The sequence below is a fragment of the Orcinus orca genome, chromosome 4 (genome assembly GCF_937001465.1).
Source record: "Orcinus orca chromosome 4, mOrcOrc1.1, whole genome shotgun sequence".
In the NCBI taxonomy this organism is placed as follows: Eukaryota; Metazoa; Chordata; class Mammalia; order Artiodactyla; family Delphinidae; genus Orcinus; species Orcinus orca.
The window spans coordinates 59,654,007-59,666,950 of record NC_064562.1 but is presented as its reverse complement, the minus strand read 5'-3'; positions in this window follow the sequence as shown (position 1 = coordinate 59,666,950).

The following is a 12,944-nucleotide window of genomic DNA, read 5'->3' as shown; positions in this document are numbered from 1 at the left end:
CCCTCTTGGGTCAGGCCCTAACTGCTGGGCTCACCAACTTTTCTTAGTGAGCCCAGTGATGCTTTGGCACTCCTCTTAGGATCCCATCTCCATGGGGATGTGGGCCTTCTGCTCTGAGGTCCCAACGGCTGGGTTGTTCACATTTTCATGATGTGGGCTCTCTGGTGTTAGTTCACAGAGGCCTGGATCCCATAGCCTCTGTGCTCTTGGCCGCCTGCTGGGAGGTTCCAACTGCTGGATTCCTCACTTTTTTAATTTTTGGGGCCCTCTGTTGCGAGGATCCTCCTGCCTGCCTCACTCCCAGCCCCTTCGTGATGTGTGTCGTCTGGTTTGAGGCCACATGTGCTGGGTTCCTCACCTTTCGATGATGTGGGACCAATGGTCTTAGGAGACTCCTGCCTGGTTCACATTCCCTTGGTGATGTGAGCCCTCTGTTGAGAGTCTGATCCTGGCTGGGTTCCTCACCCATCTGTGAGGTGGGCCGTCTGCTGTGAGGTCACTCCTGCCTGGCTTGCTCACCTCGCCTTGTGGACATGAGCCCTCTGGTGGCACTTGGAGCCTGCTGGGAGCCTCCTCCCCTCGGTTATGAGGGCCCTCTGGCGTCAGGCCCTAACTGCTGGGCTCCCCACATTTTGTGATGTGCACCCAGTGGTGCGAGGACACTCCAGCCAGGTTCACATCCCCATTGGGATGTGATCTTTCTGCTCTGAGGTCCCAACGCCTGGGTTGCTCACAGTTTCATGATGTGGGCTCTCTGCTGTTAGTTCACTCCTGTCTGCATCCCATAGCTTCTGTGCTCTCGGCCGCCTGCTGGGAGGTTCCAACTGCTGGATTCCTCACCTTTCTTATTCTTTGGGCCTTCTGTTTTTAGGCTACTCCTGCCTGCCTCACTCCCATTCCCTTTGTGATATGTGTCCTCTGATTTGAGGCCACATGTGCTGGGTTCCACACCTTTCGATGATGTGACCCCACTGGAGGGAAGACAGTCCTGACTGGTTCCCATCCCCTTGCTGATGTGGGCCCTCAGGTGAGCGTCTGATCCTGGCTGGGTTCCTCACCCTTCTGTGAGGTGGGCCCTCTGCTGTGAGGTCAATCATGCCTGTCTGGCACACGTCACCTTGGCGACGTGGGCCCTCTGGTGGCAGTTGGAGTGTGCTGGGATCCTCCTCCCCTCGGTGATGAGGGCCCTCTTGCCTTAGGCCATAACTGCTGGGCTCCCCACATTTTCTGATGTGCGCCAAGTGAGTGAGGACACTCTTGCCAGGTTCCCATCCCCATGGGGATATGGGCCTTCTGCTCTGAGGTCAAAACGGCTGGCTTGCTCACAGTACCATGATGTGGGCCCTCTGCTGTGAGTTCACTCCGGCAAGGATCCCTTATCATCGGTGCTCTGAGCTGCCTGCTGGGAGGTTCCAACTGCTGGATTCCTCAACTTTTTTATTCTATGTGCCCTCTGTTGTGAGGCTCCTCCTGCCTGTCTCACTGCCAGCTCCTTGGTAATGACTGTCCTATGGCTTGAGGCCACATGTGCTGCGTTCCTCACCTTTCGATGATGTGGCCCCACTCGTGTGAGGACACTCCTGCCTGGTTCCCATCCCCTTGGTGAGGTGGGCCCTCTGGCGAGAGTCTAATCCTGGCTGGGTTCCTCAACGTTCTGTGAGGTAGGCCCTCTGCTGTGAGGTCACTCCTGCCTGGCTGGCACACGTCACCTTGGAGACGTGAGCCCTCTGGTGGCAGTTGGAGCGTGCAGGGTGCCTCCTCCTCTCGGTGATGACGGCCCTCTGGCGTCAGGCCCTAAATGGTGGGCTCCCCACATTTTCTGATGTGTGCCCAGTGGTGCAAGGACACTCCAGCCAGGTTCCCATTCCCATGGGGATGTGGGCCTTCTGCGCTGAGGTCCCAACGCCTGGGTTGCTCACAGTTTTATGACGTGGGCCCTCTGCTGTGAGTTCACTGTGGCCTGGATCCCATAGCCTTGGTGTTCTGGGCCGCCTGCTGGAAGGTCTAAATGCTGGAATCCTCATGTTTTTTATATTATGTGCCCTGTGTTGTGAGGCTACTCCTGCCTGCCTCACTCCAAGGCCCTTGGTGATGTGGGTCCTCTGGTTTGAGGACACATGTGCTGGGTTCCTCACCTTAAGATGATGAGGCCCCACTGGTGTGAGGATAATCCTGACTGGTTCCCATCCCCTTTGTGATGTGGGCCCTCTGGTGAGAGTCTGATCCTGGCTGGGTTACTCACCCATCTGTGAGGTGGGCCCTCTACTATCAGGTAATTCTTGCCTGGCTTGCTCACCTCGCCTTGTTGACATGAGCCCTCTGGTGGCACTTGGACCCTACTGGGAGCCTCCTCACCTCTGTGATGAGGGCCCTCTGACGTCAGGCCCTAACTGCTGGGCTCCCCAACTTTTCTTAGTGAGCCCAGTGATGCTCGGGCACTCCTCTTAGGTTCCCATCTCCAAGGGGATGTGGGCCTTCTGCTCTGAGGTTCCAACGGCTGTGTTGATCACAATTTCATGATGTGGGCTCTCTGGTGTTAGTTCACTGTGGCCTGGATCCCATAGCCTCTGTGCTCTTGGCCGCCTGCTGGGAGGTTCCAACTGCTCGATTCCTCAAATTTTGTATTCTATGGGTCCTCTGTTGTGATGCTCCTCCTGCCTGCCTCACTCACAACCCCTTCGTGATGTGGGTCTTCTGGTTTGAGGCCACATGTGCTGGGTTCCGCAACTTTCAATGATGTGGCCCCACTGGTGTGAGGACACTCCTGCCTGGTTCCCATCCCCTTGGTGATGTGGGCCTTCTGGTGACAGTCTTATCCTGGCTGGGTTCCTCACTCTTCTGTGAGGTAGGCCCTCTGCTGTGAGGTCAATCCTGCCTGACTTGCACACATCACCTTGGCGACGTGGGCCCTCTGTTGGCACATGGAACCTGCTGGGAGCCTCCTGCCCTCGGTGATGACGGCCCTCTAGCATCAGGCTCTAACTGCTGGGTTCCCCACGTTTTCTGATGTGAGCCCAGTGATGCCAGGACACTCCTGTCAGGTTCCCATCCCCATGGGGATGTGGGCTTTCTGCTCTGAGGTCCCAATGCCTGGGTTGCTCACAGTTTCATGATGTGGGCTCTCTGGTGTTAGTTCACTCCTGCCTGCATCCCATAGCTTCTGTGCTCTCGGCCGCCTGCTGGGAGGTTCCAAATGCTGGATTCCTCACCTTTTTTATTCTTTGGGACCTCTGTTTTTAGGCTACTCCTACCTGTCTCACTTCCATCCCCTTTGTGATGTATGTCCTCTGATATGAGGCCACATGTGCTGGGTTCCTCACCTTTCGATGATGTGGCCCCACTGGTGGGAGGACAGTCCTGACTGGTTCCCATCCCCTTGGTGTTGTGGGCCCTCTGGTGAGAGTCTCATCCTGCCTCGGTTCCTCACCCTTCTGTGAGATAGGCCCTCTGCTGTGAGGTCACTACTGCCTGGCTGGCGCATGCCACCTTGTAGACGTGGGCCCTCTGTTGACAGTTGGAACCTGCTGAGAGTCTCCTCCCCTCAGTTATGAGGGCCCCCTGGCGTCAGCCCTAACTGCTGGGCTCCTAACATTTTCTGATATGTGCTAAGGGGTGCAAAGCCACTCCTGCCAGGTTCCCATCCCAATGGGGATGTGGGCCTTCTGTTCTGAGGTCCCAACGGCTGAGCTGCTCACAGGTTCATGATGTGGGCCCTGTGCTGTGAGTTCACTGCGGCCTGGATCCCATAGCCTCGGTGCTCTGGGCCACTTGCTGGGAGGTTCCAACTGCTGGATTCCTCAAATTTTATATTCTATGGACCCTGTGTTGTGAGGCCGGTCCTGCCAGCCTCATTCCGAACCCCTTGGTGATGTGGTTCCTCTGGTTTGAGGACACATGTGCTGGGATCCTCACCTTTCGATGATGTTGTCCCACTGGTTGGGGACAATCCTACCTGGTTCCCATCCCCTTGGTGATGTGGGCCCTCTGGTGAGAGTCTGATCCTGGCTGTGTTCCTCACCCTTCTGTGAGGTGGGCCCTCTGCTGTGAGGTCACTCCTGCCAGGCTGGCACACATCGCCTTGGCAACGTTGGCCCTCTGGTGGCAGCTGGAGCCTGCTGGGAGCCTCCTCCTCTCGGTGATGAGTGCCCTCTAGCATCAGGCCCTAACTTCTGAGCACCCCATGTTTTCTGATGTGAGCCCAGTGATGCCAGGACACTCCTGTCATGTTCCCATCACCATGGGGATGTGGGCCTTCTGCTCTGAGGTCCCAATGTCTGGGTTGCTCACAGTTTCATGATGTGGGCTGTCTGGTGTTAGTTCACTCTGGCCTGGATCCCCTAGCCTCTGTGCTCTGGGCCGCCTGCTGGGAGGTTCCAACTGCTGGATTCCTCACCTTTCTTATTTTTGGGCCCTCTGTTATGAGGTTCGTCCTGCCTGCCTCACTCCCAGCCCCTTGCTGATGGGTGTCCTATGGTTTGAAGCCACATGTTCTGGGTTCCTCACCTTTAGATGATGTGGCCCTACTCATCTGAGGACACTCCTGCCTGGTTCCAATCCATTTGGTGATGTCGGCCCTCTGGTGCGAGTCTGATCCTGACTGGGTTCGTCACACTTCTCTGAGGTGGGCCCTCTGCTGTGAGGTCATTCGTGCCTGGTTGGCACACATCGCCTTGGCGATGTCAGCCCTCTGGTGGCAGTTGGAGCCTGCTGGGAGCCTCCTTCCCTTGGTGATGAGGGTCCTCTGGCGTCAGGCCCTAACTGCTGGTCGCCCAAAATTTTCTGATACGTTCTCAGTGGTGCGAGGACACTCCTACCAGATTTCCATCCCCATGGGGATGTGGGCCTCTTGCTCTGAGGTCCCAATGGCTGGGTTGCTCAGTTTCATGACATGGGCCCTCTTCTGTGAGTTCACTGTGGCCTGGATCCCATAGCCTCGGTGCTCTGGGCCGCCTGCTGGGAGGTTCCAACTGCTGGATTCCTCACATTTTTATTCTATGGGCCCAGTGTTGTGAGGTTACTCCTGCCTGCCTCACTCCGAGGCCCTTGGTGATGTGGGTCCTCTGGTTTGAGGACACATGTGCTGAGTACCTCACCTTTTGATGATGTGGCCCCACTGGTGTGAAGACACTCCTGCCTGGTTCCCATCCCCTTGGTAATGTGGGCCCGCTGGTGAGAGTCTGATGTTGGCTGGGTTTCTCACCCTTCTGTGAGGTGGGACTTCTGCTGTGAGGTAACTCCTGCCTGGCTTGCTCACGTTGCCTTGGCAATGTGAGCCCTCAGGTGGCAGTTGGAGCCTGCTGGGAATCTCCTCCCCTCAGTTATGAGAGCTCTGGATAAAACACATATGCCCTTTTTTGCCAAATGCATTATTTTCCAAGTTCTGTCTCTATTCCTATGCTTTAAGAGTGACTCCCGTGTACCTTCTGAAATCGGTTTCCAACAATTCTGCCCCGCATTCAAGTCCTCTTCGCAGCCATACTTCAGTATAATTTTGGATGACAGCTGTCACTTATAACTCCTCAGGTTTGTGAATTACAGTGACCCTGAGCTCCTTTCTTCAACTCGCTTTCGTGTGAGCTGGCCGCAAAACCACAGGATCTCTTCAGGCCCTAATCTAGTTCCAGCACGGCACGTGGAGCCTTTGGTTCATTCATCTTCCTGGTGGGAAATGAGAGTTAAATTTGCCCGTCCAGACACCTACAGATAGTCTCCCATTGCTTCTCCTTATTCCTGTTCATCTTCCTAAGAAATTGCAAACTGGGCCAAACAGGAGGTTAAAGGCACTGACTCTCCAAGTGGGGAGAGTGTTAGTAAAGCGTCTGGAAATTTGCACTGAGTAGCAGGGGATGAAAAATGAGATACATTTGAACACGTTTCCCGATCACACGGTGGATCATACTCTGGGTTCCACATGCATGTTTTAGCTGAAGGAAGAATCCCTTAAACCTGGAGAGTTGAGACCCATGGAATGGGTACCATGCAATATGACTTCAAAGGGTCTGCATTTGTTCACCGAACCTCACCAATCCTATCACTGCTGCATTTATGCCGCGGTACACACACTTAATTCTCTTTCAGAGACATATAAATCCATAGGTTTTAAGATTCTTACTAGTCCGGTATATTATTAGGCGTTTAATATGGGGTGTTGAGTCCACTTTGTTGAGCAAGGAGTAGCTCTTGTCTATTACATATTTGGCTTATGGAACGGTATCTGTGCTAATTTCAATCTCTGGTTTTATGCAGCACCCCAACTCACCTTTCCCCTTAAGCAAGCATAAGTTGCTTTTCTGCATTTGAGACCCTGTTCTGTTTTGTAATTCAGTTCCTCTGTAGCCAAGTTAACATTCCGTGTAGTAGTGATATCTTATGATGTTTCTTTTTCTGTGTGACTTATTTCACTTAGAATCATCGTACCTGAATCCACTCATTATGCTGCTACGGGCCTGATGACATAGATTTCATTGCTGAGTGATATTGCATTGTACGTAAGTACCACAACGTCTTTATCCATTTTTCGCTTTCTGTGATATTGAACTTGTACCGTAAACGAGGTTCTTGTAAACAGAGCCGTCCCAAACTTTGGGGTGGCTGTGTCTTTTTGATTTTAATTTCCCTAAGCTATAGGACCATAAGTGGAAGTGCCCTAGGCTCTGTTGCTTTGTTTTTTAGATGTTTCAGGAAACACCATACACTTCTCCAGAGTGGCTGTTGGCAATTTACATCCCGCCCATCAGCATAACAAGGCTCCCAGTTCTCCATGGCCTGTCCTGTCTTTCTGGATTTTACACTTTTTTCAGATGGCCCTTTTGACCAGGGGGCAGTTAGACTTCATTGTAGTGCAGATTTCCTTTGCAAGCTTGCTTGGATGGCCAAAAAGGGCATATGCGTTTTTTCCTGAATATATTCAGGAAAAAAAGCATATGCCCATTTTGGCCAAGTGCATCATTGTGGACGTTCTGCCTCTTTTCCTATGCTTTACATGCAATTCCAGTCTACCTCCTGAAATAGGTTTCCTGCAATTCTGCCCCACTTTCAAGTCCTCTTGGCAGCCTTACTTCAATATACTTTTGAACGATAGCTGTCATTTATAACTCTGCAGGTTTGTGAGTTACAGTGCCCCTGAGCTCCTTTCTTCAACTCTCTTTCTTGTGAGCTGGCCGCAACACCACAAGATTGCTTCAGGCCCTAGTGTGGTTCTGGAATGGCATTCTCAGCCTTTGGTTAATTCCTTTTTCTGGTGGGAAATGAGAGTTAAATTTGCGCGTCCAGACACCTCCAGGTAGTCTCTCATTGGTTCTCCCTATTCCTGTTCATTTTCCGCAGAAATTGCAAACTGGGCCAAACAGGAGGTTAAAGGCACTGACTCTCCAAGTGGGGAGAGTGTTAGTAAAGCGTCTGGAATGTTACACCCGAGTACCAGGGGACGAAATGTGAGACACATTTGAACACGTTTCCCGATCACATGGTAGATCATACTCTGGGTTCCACATGCATGTTTTAGCTGAAGGAAGAATCCCTTAAACCTGGAGAGTTGAGACCCATGGAATGGGTACCATGCAACATGACTTCAAAGGGTCTGCATTTGCTCACCGAACCTCACCAATCCTATCACTGCTGCGTTTATGCCGCTGTACACATGCTTGATTCTCTTTTGGAGACATATAAATCCATAGGTTTTAAGATTCTTACTAGCCAGATATATTATTAGGCGTTTAATATGGGGTGTTGAGTCCATTTCGTTGAGCAAGGAGTAGCTCTTGTCTGTTACATATTTGGCTTACGGAACGATATCTGTGCTAATTTCAATCTCTGGTTTTGTGCAGCACCCCAACTCACCTTTCCCCTTAAGCAAGCATAAGTTGGTTTTCTACATTTGAGACCCTGTTCTGTTTTGTAATTCGGTTCCTGTGTAGCCAAGTTTACATTCTGTGTATTAGTGTTATCGTATGATGTTTCTTTCTCTGTGTGACTTATTTCACTTAGAATCATCGTACCTGAATCCAGTCATTATGCTGCTACGGGCCTGATGACATAGATTTCATTGCTGAGTGATATTGCATTGTACGTAAGTACCACAACTTCTTTATCCATTTTTCACTTTCTGTGATATTGAACTTGTACCGTAAACGAGGTTCTACTAAACAGAGCCGTCCCAAACTTTGGGGTGGCTGTGGCTTTTTGATTTTAAGTTCCCTAAGCTATAGGACCATAAGTGGAAGTGCTGTAGGCTCTGTTGCTTTGTTTTTTAGATATTTCAGGAAACACCATACACTTCTCCAGAGTGGCTGTTGGCAATTAACATCCCGCCCATCAGCATAACAAGGCTCCCAGTTCTCCATGGCCTGTCCTGCCTTTCTGGATTTTACACTTTTTTCAGATGGCCCTTTTGACCAGGGGGCAGTGAGACTTCATTGTAGTGCAGATTTCCTTTGCAAGCTTGCTTGGTTGGCCAAAAAGTGCGTATGCGTTTTTTCCTGAATATATTCAGGTAAAAACGCATACGCCCTTTTCGGCCAAGTGCATCATTGTGGACGTTCTGCCTCTTTTCCTATGCTGTACATGCAACTCCAGTCTACCTCCTGAAATCGGTTTCCTGCAATTCTGCCCCGCGTTCAAGTCCTCTTGGCAGCCTTTCTTCAATATATTTTTGGACGATAGCTGTCATTTATAACTCTGCAGGTTTGTGAATGACAGTGCCCCTGAGCTCCTTTCTTCAACTCGCTTTCTTGTGAGCTGGCCGCAACCGAGCAGGATTGCTTCAGGCCCTAGTGTGGTTCCGGCATGGCACGCTGAGCCTTTGGTTAATTCCTCTTCCTGGTGGGAAATGAGAGTTAAATTTGCCCGTCCAGACACCTCCAGCTAGTCTGTCATGGGTTCTCCCTATTCCTGTTCATTTTCCGCAGAATTTGCCAACTGGGCCATACAGGAGTTTAAAGGCACTGACTCTCCAAGTGGGGAGAGTGTTAGTAAAGCGTCTGGAATATTGCACCCGAGTACCAGGGGACAAAAACTGAGACACATTTGAACACCTTTCCCGATCACACGGTGGATCATACTCTGGGTTCCACATGCATGTTTTAGCTGAAGGAAGAATCCCTTAAACCTGCAGAGTTCAGACCCATGGAATGGGTACCATGCAATATGACTTCAAAGGGTCTGCATTTGCTCACCGAACCTCACCAATCCTATCACTGCTGCGTTTATGCTGCTGTACACATGCTTGACTCTCTTACAGAGACATATAAATCCATAGGTATTCAGATTCTTACCAGTGACGTATATTCTTAGGCGTTTAATATGGGGTGTTGTGTCCACTTCGTTGAGCAAGACGTAGCTCTTGTCTATTACATATTTGGCTTATGGAACGGTATCTGTGCTACTTTCAATCTCTGGTTTTATGGAGCACCCCAACTCATCTTTCCCCGTAAGCAAGCATAAGTTGGTTTTCTACATTTGAGACCCTGTTCTGTTTTGTAATTCAGTTCCTGTGTAGCCAAGTTTACATTCCGTGTACTAGTGATATCTTATGATGTTTCTTTTTCTGTGTGACTTATTTCACTTAGAATCATCGTACCTGAATCCACTCTTTATGCTGCTATGGGCCTGATGACATGGATTTCATTGCTGAGTGGTATTGCATTGTACGTAAGTATCACAACTTCTTTATCCATTTGTCACTTTCTGTGATATTGAACTTGTACCGTAAACGAGGTTCTTGTAAACAGAGCTGGCCCAAACTTTGGGGTGGCTGTGTCTTTTTGATTTTAATTTCCCTAAGCTATAGGACCATAAATGGAAGTGCCCTAGGCTCTGTTGCTTTGTTTTTTAGATGTTTCAGGAAACACCATACACTTCTCCAGAGTGGCTGTTGGCAATTTACATCCCGCCCATCAGCATAACAAGGCTCCCAGTTCTACGTGGCCTGTCCTGCCTTTCTGGATTTTACACTTTTTTCAGATGGCCCTTTTGACCGGGGGACAGTGAGACTTCATTGTAGTGCAGATTTCCTTTCCAAGCTTGCTTGGTTGGCCAAAAAGGGCGTATGCGTTTTTTCCTGAATATATTCAGGAAAAAACGCATACGCCCTTTTTGGCCAAGTGCATCATTGTGGACTTTCTGCCTTTATCCCTATGCTTTACATGCAATTCCAGTCTACCTCCTGAAATCGGTTTCCTGCAATTCTGCCCCGCTTTCAAGTCCTCTTGGCAGCTTTACTTCAATATATTTTTGGACGATAGCTGTCATTTATAAGTCTGCAGGTTTGTGAATTACAGTGTCCCTGAGCTCTTTTCTGCAACTCGCTTTCTTGTGAGCTGGCCGCAACACCGCAGGATTGCTTCAGGCCCTAGTGTGGTTCCGGCATGGCACGCTGAGCCTTTGGTTAATTCCTCTTCCTGGTGGGAAATGAGAGTTAAATTTGCCCGTCCAGACACCTCCAGCTAGTCTCTCATTGGTTCTCCCTGTTCCTGTTCATCTTACGCAGAAATTGCAAACTGGGCCAAACAGGAGGTTAAAGGCACTGACTCTCCAAGTGGGGAGAGTGTTAGTAAAGCATCTGGAATGTTGCACCCGAGTACCAGGGGACGAAAACTAAGACGCATTTGAACACGTTTCCGATCACACGGTGGATCATACTCTGGGTTCCACATGCATGTTTTAGCTGAAGGAAGAATCCCTTAAACCTGGAGAGTTGAGACCCATGGAATGGGTACCATGCAATATGACTTCAAAGGGTCTGCATTTGCTCACTGAACCTCACCAATCCTATCACTGCTGCATTTATGCCACTGTACACATGCTTGATTATCTTTCGGAGACATATAAATCCATAGGTTTAAAGATTCTTACTAGTCAGGTATATTCTTAGGCGTTTAATATGGGGTGTTGAGTCCACTTTGTTGAGCAAGGAATAGCTCTTGTCTATTACATAATTGGCTTATGGAACGGTATCTGTGCTAATTTAAATCTCTGGTTTTATGCAGCACCCCAACTCACCTTTCCCCTTAAGCAAGCATCAGTTGGTTTTCTACATTTGAGACCCTCTTCTGTTTTGTAATTCTGTTCCTGTGTAGCCAAGTTTACATTCCGTGTATTAGTGATAACTTATGATGTTTCTTTTTCTGTGTGACTTATTTCACTTAGAATCATCGTACCTGAATCCACTCATTATGCTGCTATGGGTCTGATGACATAGATTTCATTGCTGAGTGATATTGCATTGTATGTAAGTACCACAACTTCTTTATCCATTTTTTGCTTTCTGTGATATTGAACTTGTATTGTAAACGAGGTTCTTGTAAACAGAGCCGTCCCAAACTTTGAGGTGGCTGTGTCTTTTTGATTTTAATTTCTCTAAGCTATAGGACCATAAGTGGAAGTGCCCTAGGCTCTGTTGCTTTGTTTTTTAGATGTTTCAGGAAACACCATACACTTCTCCAGAGTGGCTGTTGGCAATTTACATCCCGCCCATCAGCATAACAAGGCTCCCAGTTCTACATGGCCTGTCCTGCCTTTCTCGATTTTACACTTTTTTCAGATGGCCCTTTTGACCATGGGGTAGTGAGACTTCATTGTAGTGCACATTTCCTTTGCAAGCTTGCTTGGTTGGCGAAAAAGTGCGAATGCGTTTTTTCCTGAATATATTCAGGAAAAAACGCATATGCCCTTTTTGGCCAAGTGCATCATTGTGGACGTTCTGCCTCTTTTCCTATGCTTTACATGCAATTCCAGTCTACCTCCTGAAATCGGTTTCCTGCAATTCTGCCCCGCTTTCAAGTCCTCTTGGCAGCCTTACTTCAATATATTTTTGGACGATAGCTGTCATTTATAACTCTGCACGTTTGTGAATTACAGTGCCCCTGAGCTCCTTTCTTCAACTCGCTTTCTTGTGAGCTGGCCGCAACACCGCAGGATTGCTTCAGGCCCTAGTGTGGTTCCGGCATGGCACGCTGAGCCTTTGGTTCATTTCTCTTCCTGGTGGGAATGTAGAGTTAAATTGGCCCGTCCAGACACCTCCAGCTTGTCTCTTATTGGTTCTCCCTATTCCTGTTCATCTTACGCAGGAATTGCAAACTGGGCCAAAGGAGGTTAAAGGCACTGACTCTCCAAGTGGGGAGAGTGTTAGTAAAGCGTCTGGAATGTTGCACCCAAGTATCAGGGCACGAAAACTGAGACACATTTGAACACGTTTCCCGATCACATGGTGGATCATACTCTGGGTTCCACATGCATGTTTTAGCTGAAGGAAGAATCCCTTAAACCTGGAGAGTTGAGACCCATGGAATGGGTACCATGCAATATGACTTCAAAGGGTCTGCATTTGCTCACCGAACCTCACCAATCCTATCACTGCTGCGTTTATGTCACTGTACACACGCTTGATTCTTTTTCGGAGACATATAAATCCATAGGTTTTAAGATCCTTACTAGTCAGGTATATTCTTAGGCGTTTAAGATGGGGTGTTGAGTCCACTTCGTTGAGCAAGGAGTAGCTCTTGTCTATTACATATTTGGATTATGGAACGGTATGTGCTAATTTCAATCTCTGGTTTTGTGCAGCACCCCAACTCACCTTTCCCCTTAAGCAAGCATAAGTTGGTGTTCTACATCTGAGACCCTGTTCTGTTTTGTAATTCAGTTCCTGTGTAGCCAAGTTTACATTCCGTGTATTAGTGATATCTTATGATGTTTCTTTTTCTGTGTGACTTATTTCACTTAGAATCATCGTACCTGAATCCACTCATTATGCTGCTACCGGCCTGATGACATAGATTTCATTGCTGAGTGATATTGCATTGTACGTAAGTACCACAACTTCTTTATCCATTTTTCGCTTTCTGTGATATTGAACTTGTACCGTCAACGAGGTTCTTCTAAACAGAGCCGTCCCAAACTTTGGGGTGGCTGTGTCTTTTTTATTTTAATTTCCCTAATCTATAGGA